This window comes from Nerophis ophidion, linkage group LG07 (genome assembly GCF_033978795.1).
Source record: "Nerophis ophidion isolate RoL-2023_Sa linkage group LG07, RoL_Noph_v1.0, whole genome shotgun sequence".
In the NCBI taxonomy this organism is placed as follows: domain Eukaryota; kingdom Metazoa; phylum Chordata; class Actinopteri; order Syngnathiformes; family Syngnathidae; genus Nerophis; species Nerophis ophidion.
The window spans coordinates 850,875-873,938 of NC_084617.1; the positions used below are offsets into that span (position 1 = coordinate 850,875).

The 23,064-nt window shown below is 40.7% G+C and overlaps 1 protein-coding gene across 1 annotated transcript in view; it reads right to left on the reverse strand.

Moving 5' to 3' along the window:
- Positions 1 to 21,816, reverse strand: part of kank2 (KN motif and ankyrin repeat domains 2) — a 106,382-nt gene extending 84,566 nt beyond the window's left edge. The window contains exon 1 of the mRNA XM_061905082.1: positions 21,719 to 21,816. The gene's annotated coding sequence lies outside the window, so the exon portion shown is untranslated. The remainder of the gene's footprint in view (positions 1 to 21,718) is intronic.
- Positions 21,817 to 23,064: the final 1,248 nt, after the last annotated feature.

The following is a 23,064-nucleotide window of genomic DNA, read 5'->3' on the forward strand; positions in this document are numbered from 1 at the left end:
CCAGCTATGTTCTTTTTGACTGTACATGTACTGTAAATGTGTACTGTATTTATGTTATGCACATGTGAATAATGCTGTGTAATAGACTGTATTTATATTATTCACATATGAATAATGCTGTATAATAGACTGTATTTATATTATGCACATGTGAATAATGCTGTATAATAGACGGTATTTATATTATTCACATGTGAATAATGCTGTATAATAGACTGTATTTATATTATTCACATGTGAATAATGCTGTATAATAGACTGTATTTATATTATTCACATGTGAATAATGCTGTATAATAGACTGTATTTATGTTATTCACATGTGAATAATGCTTTATAATAGACTGTATTTATATTATTCACATGTGAATAATACTGTATAATAGACTGTATTTATGTTATGCACATGTGAATAATGCTGTGTAATAGACTGTATTTATATTATTCACATATGAATAATGCTGTATAATAGACTGTATTTATATTATGCACATGTGAATAATGCTGTATAATAGACGGTATTTATATTATTCACATGTGAATAATGCTGTATAATAGACTGTATTTATATTATTCACATGTGAATAATGCTGTATAATAGACTGTATTTATATTATTCACATGTGAATAATGCTGTATAATAGACTGTATTTATGTTATTCACATGTGAATAATGCTTTATAATAGACTGTATTTATATTATTCACATGTGAATAATACTGTATAATAGACTGTATTTATGTTATTCACATGTGAATAATGCTTTATAATAGACTGTATTTATGTTATTCAGATGTGAATAATACTGTATAATAGACTGTATTTATGTTATTCACATGTGAATAATGCTTTATAATAGACTGTATTTATATTATTCACATGTGAATAATACTGTATAATAGACTGTATTTATGTTATTCACATGTGAATAATGCTTTATAATAGACTGTATTTATATTATTCACATGTGAATAATGCTTTATAATAGACTGTATTTATATTATTCACATGTGAATAATGCTGTATAATAGACTGTATTTATATTATTCACATGTGAATAATGCTTTATAATAGACTGTATTTATATTATTCACATGTGAATAATACTGTATAATAGACTGTATTTATGTTATTCACATGTGAATAATACTGTATAATAGACTGTATTTATATTATTCACATGTGAATAATGCTTTATAATAGACTGTATTTATGTTATTCACATGTGAATAATACTGTATAATAGACTGTATTTATATTATTCACATGTGAATATTGCAGAATAATAGACTGTATAATTTATATTATTCACATGTGAATAATGCTGTATAATAGACTGTATTTATATTATTCACATGTGAATAATGCTGTATAATAGACTGTATTTATATTATTCACATGTGAATAATGCTGTATAATAGACTGTATTTATGTTATTCACATGTGAATAATGCTGTATAAAAGACTGTATTTATGTTATGCACATGTGAATAATGCTGTATAAAAGACTGTATTTATGTTATTCACATGTGAATAATGCTGTATAATAGACTGTATTTATATTATTCACATGTGAATAATGCTGTATAATAGACTGTATTTATATTATTCACATGTGAATAATGCTGTATAATAGACTGTATTTATATTATTCACATTTAAATAATGCTGTATAATAAACTGTATTTATATTATTCACATGTAAATAATGCTGTATAATAAACTGTATTTATGTTATGCACATGTGAATAATGCTGTATAATAGACTGTATTTATGTTATTCACATGTGAATAATGCTGTATAATAGACTGTATTTATATTATTCACATGTGAATAATGCTGTATAATAGACTGTATTTATATTATTCACATGTGAATAATGCTGTATAATAGACTGTATTTATATTATTCACATGTGAATAATGCTGTATAAAAGACTGTATTTATGTTATGCACATGTGAATAATGCTGTATAAAAGACTGTATTTATGTTATTCACATGTGAATAATGCTGTATAATAGACTGTATTTATATTATTCACATGTGAATAATGCTGTATAATAGACTGTATTTATATTATTCACATGTGAATAATGCTGTATAATAGACTGTATTTATATTATTCACATGTAAATAATGCTGTATAATAAACTGTATTTATGTTATGCACATGTGAATAATGCTGTATAATAGACTGTATTTATATTATTCACATGTGAATAATGCTGTATAATAGACTGTATTTATATTATTCACATGTGAATAATGCTGTATAATAGACTGTATTTATATTATTCACATGTAAATAATGCTGTATAATAGACTGTATTTATATTATTCACATGTGAATAATGCTGTATAATAGACTGTATTTATATTATTCACATGTAAATAATGCTGTATAATAAACTCTATTTATGTTATGCACATGTGAATAATGCTGTATAATAGACTGTATTTATGTTATTCACATGTGAATAATGCTGTATAATAGACTGTATTTATATTATTCACATGTGAATAATGCTGTATAATAGACTGTATTTATATTATTCACATGTGAATAATGCTTTATAATAGACTGTATTTATATTATTCACATGTGAATAATGCTTTATAATAGACTGTATTTATGTTATTCACATGTGAATAATACTGTATAATAGACTGTATTTATATTATGCACATGTGAATAATGCTGTATAATAGACTGTATTTATGTTATGCACATGTGAATAATGCTGTATAATAGACTGTATTTATATTATTCACATGTGAATAATGCTGTATAATAGACTGTATTTATGTTATGCACATGTGAATAATGCTGTATAATAGACTGTATTTATATTATCCACATGTGAATAATGCTGTATAATAGACTGTATTTATGTTATTCACATGTGAATAATGCTGTATAATAGACTGTATTTATATTATTCACATGTGAATAATGCTGTATAATAGACTGTATTTATATTATTCACATGTGAATAATGCTGTATAATAGACTGTATTTATATTATTCACATGTGAATAATGCTGTATAATAGACTGTATTTATATTATTCACATGTGAATAATGCTGTATAATAGACTGTATTTATGTTATTCACATGTGAATAATGCTGTATAATAGACTGTATTTATATTATTCACATGTGAATAATGCTGTATAATAGACTGTATTTATATTATTCACATGTGAATAATGCTGTATAATAGACTGTATTTATATTATTCACATGTGAATAATGCTGTATAATAGACTGTATTTATGTTATTCACATGTGAATAATGCTGTATAATAGACTGTATTTATATTATTCACATGTGAATAATGCTGTATAATAGACTGTATTTATATTATTCACATGTGAATAATGCTGTATAATAGACTGTATTTATATTATTCACATGTGAATAATGCTGTATAATAGACTGTATTTATGTTATTCACATGTGAATAATGCTGTATAATAGACTGTATTTATATTATTCACATGTGAATAATGCTGTATAATAGACTGTATTTATATTATTCACATGTGAATAATGCTGTATAAAAGACACCATGAAATCCCTCAATTCTTATTGCAAGGAATTGAGGGATTTCCCCATCTATGCTCTGTAATATCAGCAAAAGGTTGAAAGAAAACCCTGCACGTAAACCACAATGCACCTGACCTTGGATCCCTCAGGCAGTAATGCATCAGCAAGTGACATCAGTGTGTAAAGGATATCGCCACATTGGCCCAGGAACACTTCAGAAAACCACTGTCAGTAACTATAGTTAGTTGCTACAACTGTAAGTGCAAGTTAAAACTCTGCTATGCAAAGCCAAACCATTTATCAACAACACCCAGAAACGCTTCGCTGGGCCCAAGCTCATCTAAGATGGACTGATGTAAAGTGGAAAAGTGTTATGTGGTCTGACGAGTCCACATTTCAAATTGTTTTTGGAAACTGTGGACGTGGTGTCCTTTGGACCATAGAGGAAAAGAACCATCTGGATTGTTTCTAGGCAGCATGTGTGATGGTATGGGGGTGTATTAGTGATTGTTGTAGGGTGAAAGTGTTCTAGGCAGCATGTGTGATGGTATGGGGGTGTATTAGTGATTGTTGTAGGGTGAAAGTGTTCTAGGCAGCATGTGTGATGGTATGGGGGTGTATTAGTGATTGTTGTAGGGTGAAAGTGTTGTAGTCAGCATGTGTGATGGTATGGGGGTGTATTAGTGATTGTTGTAGGGTGAAAGTGTGGTAGTCAGCATGTGTGATGGTATGGGGGTGTATTAGTGATTGTTGTAGGGTGAAAGTGTTCTAGGCAGCATGTGTGATGGTATGGGGGTGTATTAGTGATTGTTGTAGGGTGAAAGTGTTCTAGGCAGCATGTGTGATGGTATGGGGGTGTATTAGTGATTGTTGTAGGGTGAAAGTGTTGTAGGCAACATGTGTGATGGTATGGGGGTGTATTAGTGATTGTTGTAGGGTGAAAGTGTTCTAGGCAGCATGTGTGATGGTATGGGGGTGTATTAGTGATTGTTGTAGGGTGAAAGTGTTCTAGTCAGCATGTGTGATGGTATGGGGGTGTATTAGTGATTGTTGTAGGGTGAAAGTGTTCTAGTCAGCATGTGTGATGGTATGGGGGTGTATTAGTGATTGTTGTAGGGTGAAAGTGTTGTAGTCAGCATGTGTGATGGTATGGGGGTGTATTAGTGATTGTTGTAGGGTGAAAGTGTTCTAGGCAGCATGTGTGATGGTATGGGGGTGTATTAGTGATTGTTGTAGGGTGAAAGTGTTCTAGTCAGCATGTGTGATGGTATGGGGGTGTATTAGTGATTGTTGTAGGGTGAAAGTGTTCTAGGCAGCATGTGTGATGGTATGGGGGTGTATTAGTGATTGTTGTAGGGTGAAAGTGTTGTAGGCAGCATGTGTGATGGTATGGGGGTGTATTAGTGATTGTTGTAGGGTGAAAGTGTTCTAGGCAGCATGTGTGATGGTATGGGGGTGTATTAGTGATTGTTGTAGGGTGAAAGTGTTCTAGGCAGCATGTGTGATGGTATGGGGGTGTATTAGTGATTGTTGTAGGGTGAAAGTGTTCTAGGCAGCATGTGTGATGGTATGGGGGTGTATTAGTGATTGTTGTAGGGTGAAAGTGTTGTAGGCAGCATGTGTGATGGTATGGGGGTGTATTAGTGATTGTTGTAGGGTGAAAGTGTTCTAGGCAGCATGTGTGATGGTATGGGGGTGTATTAGTGATTGTTGTAGGGTGAAAGTGTTCTAGGCAGCATGTGTGATGGTATGGGGGTGTATTAGTGATTGTTGTAGGATGAAAGTGTTCTAGGCAGCATGTGTGATGGTATGGGGGTGTATTAGTGATTGTTGTAGGGTGAAAGTGTTCTAGTCAGCATGTGTGATGGTATGGGGGTGTATTAGTGATTGTTGTAGGGTGAAAGTGTTCTAGGCAGCATGTGTGATGGTATGGGGGTGTATTAGTGATTGTTGTAGGGTGAAAGTGTTCTAGGCAGCATGTGTGATGGTATGGGGGTGTATTAGTGGTTGTTGTAGGGTGAAAGTGTTCTAGGCAGCATGTGTGATGGTATGGGGGTGTATTAGTGATTGTTGTAGGGTGAAAGTGTTCTAGGCAGCATGTGTGATGGTATGGGGGTGTATTAGTGATTGTTGTAGGGTGAAAGTGTTGTAGTCAGCATGTGTGATGGTATGGGGGTGTATTAGTGATTGTTGTAGGGTGAAAGTGTTCTAGGCAGCATGTGTGATGGTATGGGGGTGTATTAGTGATTGTTGTAGGGTGAAAGTGTTGTAGTCAGCATGTGTGATGGTATGGGGGTGTATTAGTGATTGTTGTAGGGTGAAAGTGTTCTAGGCAGCATGTGTGATGGTATGGGGGTGTATTAGTGATTGTTGTAGGGTGAAAGTGTTCTAGGCAGCATGTGTGATGGTATGGGGGTGTATTAGTGATTGTTGTAGGGTGAAAGTGTTCTAGTCAGCATGTGTGATGGTATGGAGGTGTATTAGTGGCCAAGGCATGGCTAACTTACACATCTGTGAAGGCACCATTAATGCTGAAAGGTACATACAGCTTTTGGAGCAACATATGTTGCCATCCAAGCAACGTTATCATGGACGCCCCTGCTTATTTCTGCAAGACCATGCCAAGCCAGGTGTTCCAACAGCGTGGCTTCATAGTAAAAGAGTGCAGGTACTAGACTGGCCTGCCTGTAGTCCAGACATTGAAAATGTGTGCAGGCTAAAATATGAGGCAGGAGACTGTTGAACAACTTAAGCTGTACATCAAGCAAGGATGGGAAAGAATTCCACTTCAAAAATGTGTCTCCTCAGTTCCCAAACCTGCACTGAGTGTTGTTCAAAGGAAAGGCCATGTAACACACTGGTAAAAATGCCTTTTTTGACATGTGTTGCTGCCATTACATTCTAACTTCATGATTATTTGCAAAGTTTGTCAGTGTGAAGATGAAATATTTTGTCTTTGCAGTCTATTCAACTGAATATAAGTTGAAAACGATTTGCAAATGATTGCATTCTCTTTTTATTCACCATTTACACAACTTCACTGCTTTCAGCTTTTGTACTTCAGTCACACGCAGGATTCTCACAGGAATGAGGCAGAAATACAAGCAGACATTGTGAGTTGCATCTGAAAGTTTGGTGCTTTCCATTCCTTTGCTGAGCAGGAGGGAGTGCAGCCATGTTTCAGATAAGAATGTCTGCTGATCCAGGGAGACCTCCTTCTTTTGCTCTTTCAAAACACTTCTGAGTGACCTTTGGATCATAATGACAAGCCTTGCTGTTGTTGTTGTTTTTGTGTGACATCAGAGAGGGTGTGGCCTGCGTCACAAAGAGCCATTCATGCACGCTTCAAACACATGCTTCCAATAGAAAGTGAGCGTGAAGGTGGGACATCAGTCTTTGGCAGGAAAGTGCACCTCAAAAACTAGCAGATTGTGTTGTTTGGACCCACATGTCTTCAGTCCCAGAAAACACCTATCGAAAGGTAAACAACCAGCTGGAGTCCATATTTTAAGAAATAAAGGAGAGGTGCTTTTAGGGTACTACACCCCCTCGTCCTTGTTTGTGCAGACGGAACATAGTTCAGTGAGACTCCCACACGACCCGGAGATGAAGACTCACAGACATGCTGACACCAGCCAAAGCCTTCTTCAGCTCCAGCAAGTCCACAAACAAAGCTGCGGCTTTTCAGCCCATATTTTTAGGCAAAGAATCGGCCCGAAACATTTGTGATGACATTTCTGAGCTAATTGGCACTAATGTTGGAGGCGTGGACAGGAAAGAAGTCATCTTGGGATTCCCCCAGGGACCCGGTCACTTCCTCCCAGCCCAGGAAAGCAGAGAGTAAACCATCATTTCACCCTTTCATGGATTCCAGCAGGAAAAACATCATGAAGGCTTTCTCACAACTTCAGCTGACTGTAGTCAGTGCCACACCTTACTTTTGTTTTGGGGCCACATTTCCAGTGTGGTTTTCGTCCTGGTCGTGGAACTGTGGACCAGCTCTGTACTCTGGGCAGGGTTCTTGAGGGTGCATGGGAGTTTGCCCAACCAGTCTACATGTGCTTTGTGGACTTGGAGAAGGCTTTGGACCGTGTCCCTCGGGAAGTCCTGTGGGGAGTGCTCAGAGAGTATGGGGTATCGGACTGTCTTATTGTGGCGGTCCACTCCCTGTATGATCAGTGTCAGAACTTGGTCCACATTGCCGGCAGTAAGTCGGACACATTTCCAGTGAGGGTTGGACTCCGCCAAGGCTGTCCTTTGTCACCCATTCTGTTCAGAACTTTTATGGACAGAATTTCTAGGCGCAGTCAAGGCGTTGAGGGGTTCCGGTTTGGTGGCCAATGGATTAGGTCTCTGCTTTTTGCAGATGATGTAGTCCTGATGGCTTCATCTGGCCGGGATCTTCAGCTCTCGCTGGATCGGTTCGCAGCCGAGTGTGAAGCGACCGGAATGAGAATCAGCACCTCCAAGTCCGAGTCCATGGTTCTCGCCCGGAAAAGGGTGGAGTGCCGTCTCCGGGTTGGGGAGGAGACCCTGCCTCAAGTGGAGGAGTTCAAGTACCTAGGAGTCTTGTTCACAAGTGAGGGAAGAGTGGATGGTGAGATCGACAGGCGGATCGGTGCGGCGTCTTCAGTAATGCGGACGTTGTATCGATCCGTTGTGGTGAAGAAGGAGCTGAGCCGGAAGGCAAAGCTCTCAATTTACCGGTCGATCTACGTTCCCATCCTCACCTATGGTCATGAGCTTTGGGTCATGACCGAAAGGATAAGATCACGGGTACAAGCGGCCCAAATGAGTCTCCTCCGCCGTGTGGCGGGTCTCTCCCTTAGAGATAGGGTGAGAAGCTCTGCCATCTGGGAGGAACTCAAAGTAAAGCCGCTGCTCCTCCACATGGAGAGGAGCCAGATGAGGTGGTTCGGGCATCTGGTCAGGATGCCACCCGAACGCCTCCCTAGGGAGGTGTTTAGGGCACGTCCAACTGGTAGGAGGCCACGGGGAAGACCCAGGACACGTTGGGAAGACTATGTCTCCCAGCTGGCCTGGGAACGCCTCGGGATCCCCCGGGAAGAGCTAGACGAAGTGGCTGGGGAGAGGGAAGTCTGGGTTTCCCTGCTTAGGCTGTTGCCCCCGCGACCCGACCTCGGATAAGCGGAAGATGATGGATGGATGGATGGATTTCCAGAAGGTTCAAGACCAGGGGGCCTCATTATTACTCTCAATTTGTAGATCATAAATACAAAAAAAGTGACCAAAATGGTCCCAGCTATCATATTTATTATCTTGGTATTGTTGAATTCTCCGCCATCCCGGAGGAACTCAAAGTAAAGCCGCTGCTCCTCCACAATGAGAGGAGCCAGATGAGGTGGTTCAGGCATTAGGTCAGGATGCCCCCTGAACGCCTCCCTAGGCAGGTGTTTAGGGCACGTCCAACAGGTAGGAGACCCGGGACACATCTGAGAGACGATGTCCTGGGAACGCCTCAGGAGACCCGGGAAGAGCTGGACCGAGTGGCTGGGGAGATAGAAGTCTGGGCTTCCCTGCTTAGGCTGCTGCCCCCGCGACCCCACTCTGGATAAACAGAAGAAGATGGATGGATGGATGGATGGTATTGTTGAAAGTGCTCAAAAATACTTCTATACACTGAGATCTTTCCACCCAGTTTGTTTTTAGTTGCTCAGACAGCCTTTGGACTCACTTTGATGGATCTTGTATACATGTTAGCATTGAAGCTATCTAGCAATGAGCATCAACACTGTCAGTGCTAATCAATCAGGGTTTGACGATAAATACAATTTGACGATAAATACAATTTGACACGATGACACTAACCGTCATCCCAGTTTATTTCAACATCCTGACTTTGGATACCTGCCGTCTTCAAGAAGTGTGGCGTGCAGTACTCAGCTGCAACCAGCAGGAGCGCTGTTCACTCCGGCCTCAACGTTTGTAATTACATGTGCCAGCTAATTGCCGCCAACATGTCACGCTCCCATGCGAGGAAGCACTAACAGGAAAGGGAGCTCCATCTTTGGATCCCCAGAGGAGCGAGGAACAAGCCAGCCCAGGAAAGGAGGAATGAGGACAGAAGGTCAGTCCACGGAAAGTCAAAGAGTTGCAGACCTCAGGATGTACTCGCAGACATGAGGAAGATCACATACCAGATCACAAATAGAAGTTCATCTGTAATTTAAAATCTGCCTGGCAAAGGCGTGACCCTCATTGGAACATTCCCCGTCTAAAAATATGCAGACAAAAGCATGAGAAGCAGCCGCTTGATCTTCCTGAGTGGAGCTCATTTCTGGTCAGAAGACCTTTCTCTCGGGCCTGGGAGGATCTTAAGAGGGTTTCTACATCAGGAGGGACACGTCTTTGTCTGCCTCTACCATGTGTGCCACACATGCCTCCTTCACTCCTCTCTCTCCTTGCACCGTCACGTCTGTCCCTCTCAGCGTCTTCACACTGAGGGACAAAAGTCCTGCTTTGTGTCTCATCATCTGTTCATGCACACAGGACACTTCAGCCAATAGGACGTGGCCGTCCCCACTCGGCCCTTCTGGAAGCTCACATTACCTCGAGAGTCATGGCCTAAGACAGGAAACTGAGCAAGGGTGGGGCCGAGAGGGAAAAAATGACCCTTCGCCCCTCCAAAAAAAAGTGGGGTGCTATTTGGCAGCAAATGCTTTCTTAGTGGAGATCGGGGATGAAGAATGATGAGGGGGGCAGAGTGAGGGGATGAAGAATGATGAGGGGGGCAGAGTGAGGGGATGAAGAATGATGAGGGGGGCAGAGTGAGGGGATGAAGAATCTCCACAAAGCAAACCACGTCAAAGCCAGATTCCCATGTAAGAAAAGTCTTAAGTCATTCTTCTTCTGTTCCACCTGGAGGTGGAATGCACTCCCAACAACTGGAAAAGAAACCACATCTCTGTCCTCCTCCAAAAGTGCAGTAAAAGAAGACCTCCAGACAACTCCAACACTCGACTAACATCCCCGGACTGTAAATGATCAAAAGTATATGCTTTGTGATGTCATTATGTCCACTGCTCTGTGCACACTTCCTACCAAGTCACACTACACTTACATTGTCCACAAATATCAACAAATTGGGGACGGCGTGGGCACAGTTGGGAGAGTGGTCGTGCCAGCAACCTGAAGGTTCCTGGTTCAATCCCCACCTTCTACCAACCTCGTCACGTCCGTTGTGTCCTTGAGCAAGACACTTCACCCTTGCTCCTGATGGGTGCTGGTTAGTGCCTTGCATGGCAGCTCCCTCCATCAGTGTGTGAATGTGTGTGTGAATGTGGAAGTAGTGTCAAAGCGCTTTGAGTACCTTGAAGGTAGAAAAGTTCTATACAAGTACAAACCATCAACAAATATGAAACACTTACATCATGAGAGAGTTTTCAGCCCTATCTTAAAGTACAGTAAAGCTGCTGTGGACGTACAGTATGTCAGTCAGGATGTTGCCACGCTCGACATCACACATCTGATTCTCAGATTACTGAATACTGCATGAAAGTGCAGCAAGAATACTGAATACTGCATGAAAGTGCAGCAAGAATACTGAATACTGCATGAAAGTGCAGCAAGAATACTGAATACTGCATGAAAGTGCAGCAAGAATACTGAATACTGCATGAAAGTGCAGCAAGAATACTGAATACTGCATGAAAGTGCAGCAAGAATACTGAATACTGCATGAAAGTGCAGCAAGAATCCTGAATACTGCATGAAAGTGCAGCAAGAATCCTGAATACTGCATGAAAGTGCAGCAAGAATACTGAATACTGCATGAAAATGCAGCAAGAATACTGAATACTGCATGAAAGTGCAGCAAGAATCCTGAATACTGCATGAAAGTGCAGCAAGAATACTGAATACTGCATGAACGTGCAGCAAGAATCCTGAATACTGCATGAAAGTGCAGCAAGAATACTGAATACTGCATGAAAGTGCAGCAAGAATACTGAATACTGCATGAAAGTGCAGCAAGAATACTGAATACTGCAAGAAAGTGCAGCAAGAATACTGAATACTGCATGAAAGTGCAGCAAGAATACTGAATACTGCATGAAAGTGCAGCAAGAATACTGAATACTGCAAGAAAGTGCAGCAAGATTACTGAATACTGCATGAAAGTGCAGCAAGAATCCTGAATACTGCATGAAAGTGCAGCAAGAATACTGAATACTGCATGAAAGTGCAGCAAGAATACTGAATACTGCATGAAAGTGCAGCAAGAATACTGAATACTGCAAGAAAGTGCAGCAAGAATACTGAATACTGCATGAAAGTGCAGCAAGAATACTGAATACTGCATGAAAGTGCAGCAAGAATACTGAATACTGCATGAAAGTGCAGCAAGAATACTGAATACTGCAAGAAAGTGCAGCAAGAATACTGAATACTGCATGAAAGTGCAGCAAGAATACTGAATACTGCAAGAAAGTGCAGCAAGAATACTGAATACTGCATGAAAGTGCAGCAAGAATACTGAATACTGCATGAAAGTGCAGCAAGAATACTGAATACTGCATGAAAGTGCAGCAAGAATACTGAATACTGCATGAAAGTGCAGCAAGAATACTGAATACTGCATGAAAGTGCAGCAAGAATACTGAATACTGCAAGAAAGTGCAGCAAGAATACTGAATACTGCATGAAAGTGCAGCAAGAATACTGAATACTGCAAGAAAGTGCAGCAAGAATACTGAATACTGCATGAAAGTGCAGCAAGAATACTGAATACTGCATGAAAGTGCAGCAAGAATACTGAATACTGCATGAAAGTGCAGCAAGAATACTGAATACTGCATGAAAGTGCAGCAAGAATACTGAATACTGCATGAAAGTGCAGCAAGAATCCTGAATACTGCATGAAAGTGCAGCAAGAATACTGAATACTGCATGAAAGTGCAGCAAGAATACTGAATACTGCATGAAAGTGCAGCAAGAATCCTGAATACTGCATGAAAGTGCAGCAAGAATACTGAATACTGCATGAAAGTGCAGCAAGAATACTGAATACTGCATGAAAGTGCAGCAAGAATACTGAATACTGCATGAAAGTGCAGCAAGAAGAATCCTGAATACTGCATGAAAGTGCAGCAAGAATCCTGAATACTGCATGAAAGTGCAGCAAGAAGAATACTGAATACTGCATGAAAGTGCAGCAAGAATCCCGAATACTGCATGAAAGTGCAGCAAGAATACTGAATACTGCATGAAAGTGCAGCAAGAGCACACGTTGCTACCTTCTGATGACCACAGACCAGCTCTTATGTGTAAAAACACGCCGCTGACGGAGGACAAAAACCACTCTGGCATGTTGGAGAACAGATTGTTGTATTTCCAGAGATCTGCTGGGATTATTGGGATTTCTTCTTCATCCAGATTAGAGCGCATGTTCAAGGTGATTTAGTGGAAGGACTACATTCCTTCAGCATCTGACTACGTCTTTGGCTTAGTTGAAAGTGTGCAGAAGTACTTCCATGTGAGCACCTCAGCAGCACGGCCGGCTGGGGAACTACTTCCAAAACTAGCGAGGCCAATGATCTGGTCTCTGGTTACTAAGACATCAGACTGGGAGCGGTCCTTGGAAAGCACCAAGATGGGTGTGTTCTGGATGGTCCAGTCTGGTCTTCTAGTACGAGTGTGTCTTCACACTTGTTTCAGTACCTTTGGTTCTGGGGGCTTTGCTATGCTCGGCGGGTTCATTTGCTCAAGTGGGAACGCAAGAATTTGGACTCTGGTATGCACTAAACAAGAGATGAATGAATGAATGAATTCTAGGGCGGGTAGCGTCTAGGCCAGCTCTAACTCTGGTTGTCATTGAGGGCCACACTGGGGTTCTGGCTGCTCTCAGAGGACACCTTACAGTGAATATAGAAGTCATCACTTCTTTATGTTACAGCACAACTCTCTGTGGAGCTCCATTGTGTGCATACTTATTGATGGATGATGTACTTGCTTTTGAAATCAGAAGTGGGGGGGACCAGCACACAAATATGTTAGGGAAATATGTTAATACTACAGAGAGGTGGCAACTTTTTCCAACATGTTGCACATCATAAAAATATGTTAATACTACAGAGAGGTGGCAACTTTTTCCAACATGTTGCACATCATAAAAAGTTCAAGTATGTGGGAACTATTTGGATTTTGTAAAAAATGCTAAACATACAAACATTTAAGGACTAAACTCAGCCACCTTCTACACTAAACTGGTTAAATCACGCCTAACTTTATCCTTGTCCACACACACACACACACACACACACACACACACACACACACACACACACACACACACACACACACACACACACACACACACACACACAATGCCAGCATTTAAGACCCCTAGTACACAAGACAACATAAACAATGTGTGTCATTATCGTCACCTTTGACCCGGAAGTGTGTTCTTACTTTGTGTTGCAAAGTAGACAGTTGCCACTTTTTGGACTTGTGTGTGTGTGTGTGTGTGTGTGTGTGTGTGTGTGTGTGTGTGTGTGTGTGTGTGTTGTCCAATGCTGAAGTTGAGGTGAAATGCTGACAGAATGTAGAATAGTTTCAATGCTGGAATGCTTTGGATGTTGGAGAGTTAGAATTTCCAGAAAAACAGAATGATGTTTGGAAAGTGTTAGTTGGATGAGTGGAATGTGTTGATGTTGGACTCGTTTAAATAGGTTGAAAAATGTGCCAATTGTGAAATTTGCAAAATTGGATCATTCTTTCTGAATGGGGAAAATGTTCCTGAAAACTGGGAATTCTTTGAAATCCGGGAATTTTCCAAAATTGTTGAAGGAGAGCACACAGTTTTGAACAGGCTGGATATTTTGGAGTTGGAAGCGTTTGAATGGATGAAAAATGTAAGAGTTGTGTAACTTTGAAAAATGCCCAATGATTACGATGGGAATTTCATGGAAATTTGTGAATTTCTGGAAAAGTGGGAATTTTTGGGAAAATGTTAAAAGGCTTGAAAGTTCTAAATGGGATGAAATGGTTGGTGCTGGGATTTTTTAAATCGGTCGAGAAATGTTGAAGAAGTAACACCATTAAGTTGTTTTTCTTACAGTAAAAAAGTTATCTGGCAACTGAGCTTCTTTTTTTTTTTAACTATACAAACATTAGTACTGTTTTTCCATTTACAGTAATATACACTACATTTACAGTAATATACACTACATTCACAGTAATATACACTACATTTACAGTAATATACACTACATTTACAGTAATATACACTACATTCACAGTAATATACACTACATTTACAGTAATATACACTACATTTACAGTAATATACACTACATTCACAGTAATATACACTACATTTACAGTAATATACACTACATTTACAGTAATATACACTACATTTACAGTAATATACACTACATTTACAGTAATACACACTACATTTACAGTAATATACACTACATTTACAGTAATACACACTACATTTACAGTAATATACACTACATTTACAGTAATATACACTACATTTACAGTAATATACACTACATTTACAGTAATATATATACACTACATTTACAGTAATATATATACACTACATTTACAGTAATACACACTACATTTACAGTAATATACACTACATTTACAGTAATATACACTACATTTACAGTAATATACACTACATTTTGAGGTGAAATTATTGCAACTTACCATATTTTTTAACATTTTAGTTAAAAAAAATAGTCTACTAATAAAAGCAATAAAAAAAACGGTGTAATAATAGTATTCACAGTTAGAAGCGGCCCCCTGGGGCCAAACATGACTGTGATGTGGCCCCCAGTGAAAAGTACTTGGTGCAGTGGTGTAGTGTTTGTTAGCCATGAAGAGGAAACTTGGCCAAAACAAGCCTGGCCAATTATTTTGACATGGGAGGCAAAATTTGAGATAAAAAGTGTCTGGGGGCCGCTATACATACATACATACATACATACACACACACACACACACACACACACACACACACACACACACACACACACACACACACACACACACACACACACACACACACACACACACACACACACACACACACACACACACACACACACACACACACACACACACACACACACACACACACACACACAGTACAGTATGTGTGCTTGGCTCTATTCATAGGAACACTTATACAAAAGCTCACAATGTGTGATTGTCCAGGGTCTACCCCGCCTTCCCCACAAGTGCAGCTGAGATAGACTGTGACAGACCGCCTTGAAACATGAAATGGAATTCTACATTATTTTACTGAATGAGACACCCAGAATGTACAAGAAAATAAAGAATGTTACAATATTAACAAGTGGTAGAAAATGGATGGATGGATGGACAATATTAACTATGAAGGATAAACACTGAATATTGACAACATAGGAGCTAATGCAACAAAATTTCGTTTTTATCTGTACTGTAAAGTTCCAATTTGAAGGACAATAAAAAGGAAGTCTAACATATGAACATCACACCCCCTCTCCATCCACATATTCTACAATCAACAAAAATGCAACAAACAACGAACTATGAACGCTTAGTGTAAAAAAATAAAATAAAACAAAATAAAAACTCCACCTACAATGTGATATATGTGATATATCACTAAGCTTTACAACTTTCTTGTCAAAATCTCCTTCCACGTCTGTCCCTGACACCCACATTTCACACTCTGTGGAAACACTCCCCACCCACACTGTTTGGTGCCTCCTCTGACCTCCTGTGACTTACATGACCATAGTAACTCATTACATGACCATAGTAACTCATTACATGACCATAGTAACTCATTACATGACCATAGTAACTCATTACATGACCATAGTAACTCATTACATGACCATAGTAACTCATTACATGACCATAGTAACTCATTACATGACCATAGTAACTCATTACATGACCATAGTAACTCATTACATGACCATAGTAACTCATTACATGACCATAGTAACTCATTACATGACCATAGTAACTCATTACATGACCATAGTAACTCATTACATGACCATAGTAACTCATTACATGACCATAGTAACTCATTACATGACCATAGTAACTCATTACATGACCATAGTAACTCATTACATGACCATAGTAACTCATTACATCACCATAGTAACTCATTACATGACCATAGTAACTCATTACATGACCATAGTAACTCATTACATGACCATAGTAACTCATTACATGACCATAGTAACTCATTACATGACCACAGTAACTCATTACATGACCACAGTAACTCATTACATGACCATAGTAACTCATTACATGACCATAGTAACTCATTACATGACCATAGTAACTCATTACATGACCATAGTAACTCATTACATGACCATAGTAACTCATTACATGACCATAGTAACTCATTACATGACCATAGTAACTCATTACATGACCATAGTAACTCATTACATGACCATAGTAACTCATTACATGACCATAGTAACTCATTACATGACCATAGTAACTCATTACATGACCATAGTAACTCATTACATGACCATAGTAACTCATTACATGACCATAGTAACTCATTACATGACCATAGTAACTCATTACATGACCATAGTAACTCATTACATGACCATAGTAACTCATTACATGACCATAGTAACTCATTACATGACCATAGTAACTCATTAATGTCACATTGACTTTGTGACGAACCCCAAGATGCAGAGAAGGTGGCAGGCATTGAGTAAGAAAACAGGTTTTAATTTAAACACTAAAACAAAAGGCGCGCACGAGGCGGATAACAAAGTTGGCTATGAACCAAAACACTTACTGTGACACAAAGGAACTATGACATGAACAGAGTGAACAGAAGTAGACACAACTACAAGGATGAGTAATAATGACATTGACAGCTAGTGGTGACATCGACACAACAATATTCCAGCACCGAGTGGAGGAACAAGCAGGTTTAAATAAGAACAGGCTGATTGACACCAGGTGTGGCCAAGTGCCAATCAGCCACAGCTGAGGGGAAACAGTGCTCAGGGAGAAAAGCAGGAAACGACCAAAATAAAAGTGCTGACAGGAAACAAAGACATACAGAGGAAAAACTAAAACAAAACCAGACTGTCAGGGACAAGCCTGATAATTATATGAGCATAGAAAGTAATTAGATGAGCATAGTAAGTAATTAGGTGAGCATAGAAAGTAATTAGATGAGCATAGTAAGTAATTAGATGAGCATAGAAAGTAATTAGATGAGCATAGTAAGTAATTAGGTGAGCATAGAAAGTAATTAGATGAGCATAGTAAGTAATTAGATGAGCATAGAAAGTAATTAGATGAGCATAGAAAGTAATTAGGGCTTCACGGTGGAAGAGGGGTTAGTGCGTCTGCCTCACAATACGAAGGTCCTGAGTAGTCCTGGGTTCAATCCCGGGCTCGGGATCTTTCTGTGTAAAGTTTGCATGTTCTCCCTGTGAATGCGTTTCCTCCCACCTCCAAAGACATGCACCTGGGGATAGGCCCCTCCCACCTCCAAAGACATGTACCTGGGGATAGGCCCCTCCCACCTCCAAAGACATGTACCTGGGGATAGGCCCCTCCCACCTCCAAAGACATGTACCTGGGGATAGGCCCCTCCCACCTCCAAAGATATGCCCCTCCCACCTCCAAAGACATGTACCTGGGGATAGGCCCCTCCCACCTCTAAAGACATGCCCCTCCCACCTCCAAAGAAATGTACCTAGGGATAGGCCCCTCCCACCTCCAAAGACATGCACCTGGGGATAGGCCCCTCCCACCTCCAAAGACATGCACCTGGGGATAGGCCCCTCCCACCTCCAAAGACATGCACCTGGGGATAGGCCCCTCCCACCTCCAAAGACATGCACCTGGGGATAGGCCCCTCCCACCTCCAAAGACATGCACCTGGGGGATAGGCCCCTCCCACCTCCAAAGACATGCACCTGGGGATAGGCCCCTCCCACCTCCAAAGACATGCACCTGGGGATAGGCCCCTCCCACCTCCAAAGACATGCACCTGGGGATAGGCCCCTCCCACCTCCAAAGACATGCACCTGGGGGATAGGCCCCTCCCACCTCCAAAGACATGCACCTGGGGATAGGCCCCTCCCACCTCCAAAGACATGCACCTGGGGATAGGCCCCTCCCACCTCCAAAGACATGCACCTGGGGATAGGCCCCTCCCACCTCCAAAGACATGCACCTGGGGATAGGTTGATTGGCAACACTAAATGGTCCCTAGTGTGTGAATGTTGTCTATCTGTGTTGGCCCTGTGATGAGGTGGCGACTTGTCCAGGGTGTACCCTGCCTTCCGCCCAATTGTAGCTGAGATTGGGGTCCCCGCGACCCCAAAGGGAATAAGCGGTAGAAAATGGATAGTAAGTATATGACATAGTAAGTAGTATATGATTTAGATTCCAAGCATGTAAAGACTTAGTATAGTTGAAGACTATATTGAGGTGATTATAAAAGACGAGTGCACATCATAATGGCAGCTACCCTTTACATCCAAACAATAGTTGAAGACTATATTGAGGTGATTAGAAAAGACGAGTGCACATCATAATGGCAGCTACCCTTTACATCCAAACAATAGTTGAAGACTATATTGAGGTGATTATAAAAGATGAGGTCACATCATAATGGCAGCTACACTTTACATCCAAACAATAGTTGAAGACTATATTGAGGTGATTATAAAAGATGAGGTCACATCATAATGGCAGCTACACTTTACATCCAAACAATAGTTGAAGACTATATTGAGGTGATTATAAAAGACGAGTGCACATCATAATGGCAGCTACACTTTACATCCAAACAATAGTTGAAGACTATATTGAGGTGATTATAAAAGATGAGGTCACATCATAATGGCAGCTACCCTTTACATCCAAACAATAGTTGAAGACTATATTGAGGTGATTATAAAAGATGAGGTCACATCATAATGGCAGCTACCCTTTACATCCAAACAATAGTTGAAGACTATATTGAGGTGATTATAAAAGACGAGTGCACATCATAATGGCAGCTACACTTTACATCCAAACAATAGTTGAAGACTATATTGAGGTGATTATAAAAGATGAGGTCACATCATAATGGCAGCTACCCTTTACATCCAAACAATAGTTGAAGACTATATTGAGGTGATTATAAAAGATGAGGTCACATCATAATGGCAGCTACCCTTTACATCCAAACAATAGTTGAAGACTATATTGAGGTGATTATAAAAGATGAGGTCACATCATAATGGCAGCTACACTTTACATCCAAACAATAGTTGAAGACTATATTGAGGTGATTATAAAAGATGAGGTCACATCATAATGGCAGCTACCCTTTACATCCAAACAATAGTTGAAGACTATATTGAGGTGATTATAAAAGATGAGGTCACATCATAATGGCAGCTACCCTTTACATCCAAACAATAGTTGAAGACTATATTGAGGTGATTATAAAAGACGAGTGCACATCATAATGGCAGCTACACTTTACATCCAAACAATAGTTGAAGACTATATTGAGGTGATTATAAAAGACGAGTGCACATCATAATGGCAGCTACACTTTACATCCAAACAATAGTTGAAGACTATATTGAGGTGGTTATAAAAGATGAGGTCACATCATAATGGCAGCTACCCTTTACATCCAAACAATAGTTGAAGACTATATTGAGGTGATTATAAAAGATGAGGTCACATCATAATGGCAGCTGCCCTTTACATCCAAACAATAGTTGAAGACTATATTGAGGTGATTATAAAAGATGAGGTCACATCATAATGGCAGCTACCCTTTACATCCAAACAATAGTTGAAGACTATATTGAGGTGATTATAAAAGATGAGGTCACATCATAATGGCAGCTACACTTTACATCCAAACAATAGTTGAAGACTATATTGAGGTGATTATAAAAGACGAGTGCACATCATAATGGCAGCTACACTTTACATCCAAACAATAGTTGAAGACTATATTGAGGTGATTATAAAAGATGAGGTCACATCATAATGGCAGCTACCCTTTACATCCAAACAATAGTTGAAGACTATATTGAGGTGATTATAAAAGATGAGGTCACATCATAATGGCAGCTACCCTTTACATCCAAACAATAGTTGAAGACTATATTGAGGTGATTATAAAAGATGAGGTCACATCATAATGGCAGCTACACTTTACATCCAAACAAAATATTTGGGAATGTCAGGCGGGCCAGATTGAAAGTTCTAGCGGGCCGCATGTGGCCCCCAGGCCTTAGTTTGCCCAGGTCTGGCCATAAACGACAACAATCCCAGCCTGTTTTTGCTGCAAGTGTGTTAGATGTGAGATCCAGGCTGTCATCCATCTTCCCAGGCAGGCCGGACAGTCTGGCCCAGCTCGTCTGAGGGCAAAAGCGGGAGGGAAAATCCCAGCAACATCTGGAAGTAATGAGGAGCGGAAAGCCCAGATCCAGATCCAGATCCAGATCCAGACCCAGACCCAGACCCAGACCCAGACCCAGACCCACCCTCTCCCAGCAGCAGCTGCATGGACATTTCCATTTAGTGGACTTTTCTTTTTCTACACTTACGACTCTGTTAAAAGCATTGGACTGATGTAATATGCAGGAATGACGTCACATGCATGAATGATGAGGGGAAAATAGCATAAAGCTCATGTCTGTCATGACTTCCTTGGAACACAAGTCAGACAAACGGAATATTACAGAATATCATTGATGGACTACAGTATATATGTTACTCAAGACAATTATATATGTTACACAAGATAAAAAGCAAACTTCATGGCGAATAAAGCCATAGAAAAGTAGCAACAGCTAGGGGACTACTTTTTCAGAGTATTATGAAGAAATGACGGCGCATTGATCTCGGAGCCTCATCACCGCTAGCTGGGAGCACGAGACTCCTCACAAGGAAAACACAAACAACACGGAGGAAAACAACTAGAAGTCACACAAATATCAAATATGATGACTGCATTTAGTGAGTGACTTTGGAAAGAAGAAGAAGAAAAGCGAGCAGAGGGACAAAAGAAGTCAAAGTAAGCTAGCAGCTGACTGCCTTTCTCGCACATTCGAACAAACACGCTGAACACATTTTAAAGAGAAGACATTTTAACTCACTGCCGCCCTCCTTTCTTGTGATTCCTTTCAGCCGCCTCGTCTTGGAGCTCAATGAGGGACGCAAACACCGCAGCCAGGATGCTGACAGGCCCCGCCCCCTCCTCCTCCTCTTAAAGGGCCAGCAGCCAAGATGCTGACAGGCCCCGCCTCCTCTTAAAGGGCCAGCAGCATCAGCCTCCTCCTTCTCTTCTTAAAGGGCCAGCAGCCAGGATGCTGACAGGCCCCGCCTCCTCCTCCTCTTAAAGGGCCAGCAGCCAGGATGCTGACAGGCCCCGCCTCCTCTTAAAGGGCCAGCAGCATCAGCCTCCTCCTTCTCTTCTTAAAGGGCCAGCAGCCAGGATGCTGACAGGCCCCGCCTCCTCCTCTTAAAGGGCCAGCAGCCAAGATGCTGACAGGGCCCGCCCTCTCCTCTTAAAGGGCCAGCAGCCAGGATGCTGACAGGCCCCAACCCTCATTCTCCTCTTAAAGGGCCAGCAACATCCGCCTCCTCCTCCTCTTAAAGGGCCAGCAGCCAGGATGCTGACAGGGCCCGCCCTCTCCTCTTAAAGGGCCAGCAACATCCGCCTCCTCCTCCTCTTAAAGGGCCAGCAACATCCGCCTCCTCCTCCTCTTAAAGGGCCAGCAGCCAGGATGCTGCCAGGCCCCTGGCTGAGTGGGGAAAATGTCCCTGAAAACTGGAATCCTTGGAAATCTGGGGAAATTTGAAAAATGTCTCATTTATTTCAATGGGAATTTCATGGAATTCTGTTAATTTCAGGAAAAGCAGGAATTTTTGGGAAAATGTTAAAAGACTAAATGAGTTGAAATGGTTGATGTCGGGATTTTTCAAATCGGTCAGGGAATATTGATGTCCTAACATTTTTAATTGAGAAATGTTATTAAGGAATTCTGGGAAAACCGGGCATTTTTCCATTTCAAAAAACAACTTAGGAATGTTTGGACAGTGGAAGGGTTGAAGTGGGTTGACAATTGTGGAAGGAGTGGTCGACAGAAAAAAGGGTGGAAAAGCAGGAATTCTGGAAAATCCTGGAATTTATTAAATTTGAAATGATAGAATGTCCAAAAAGGTGGAATGTGTTGAAGGTGGAGTGGTGGGGACATGTTGACAAATGTGGAAATGCCATCCATCCATCCACCATCTTCCGCTTAGACGAGGTCGGGTCGCGGGGGCAGCAGCCTAAGCAGGGAAGCCCAGACTTCCCTCTCCCCAGCCACTTCGTCTAGCTCTTCCCGGGGGATCCCGAGGCGTTCCCAGGCCAGCCGGGAGACATAGTCTTCCCAACGTGTCCTGGGTCTTCCCCGTGGCCTCCTACCAGCTGGACGTGCCCTAAACACCTCCCTAGGGA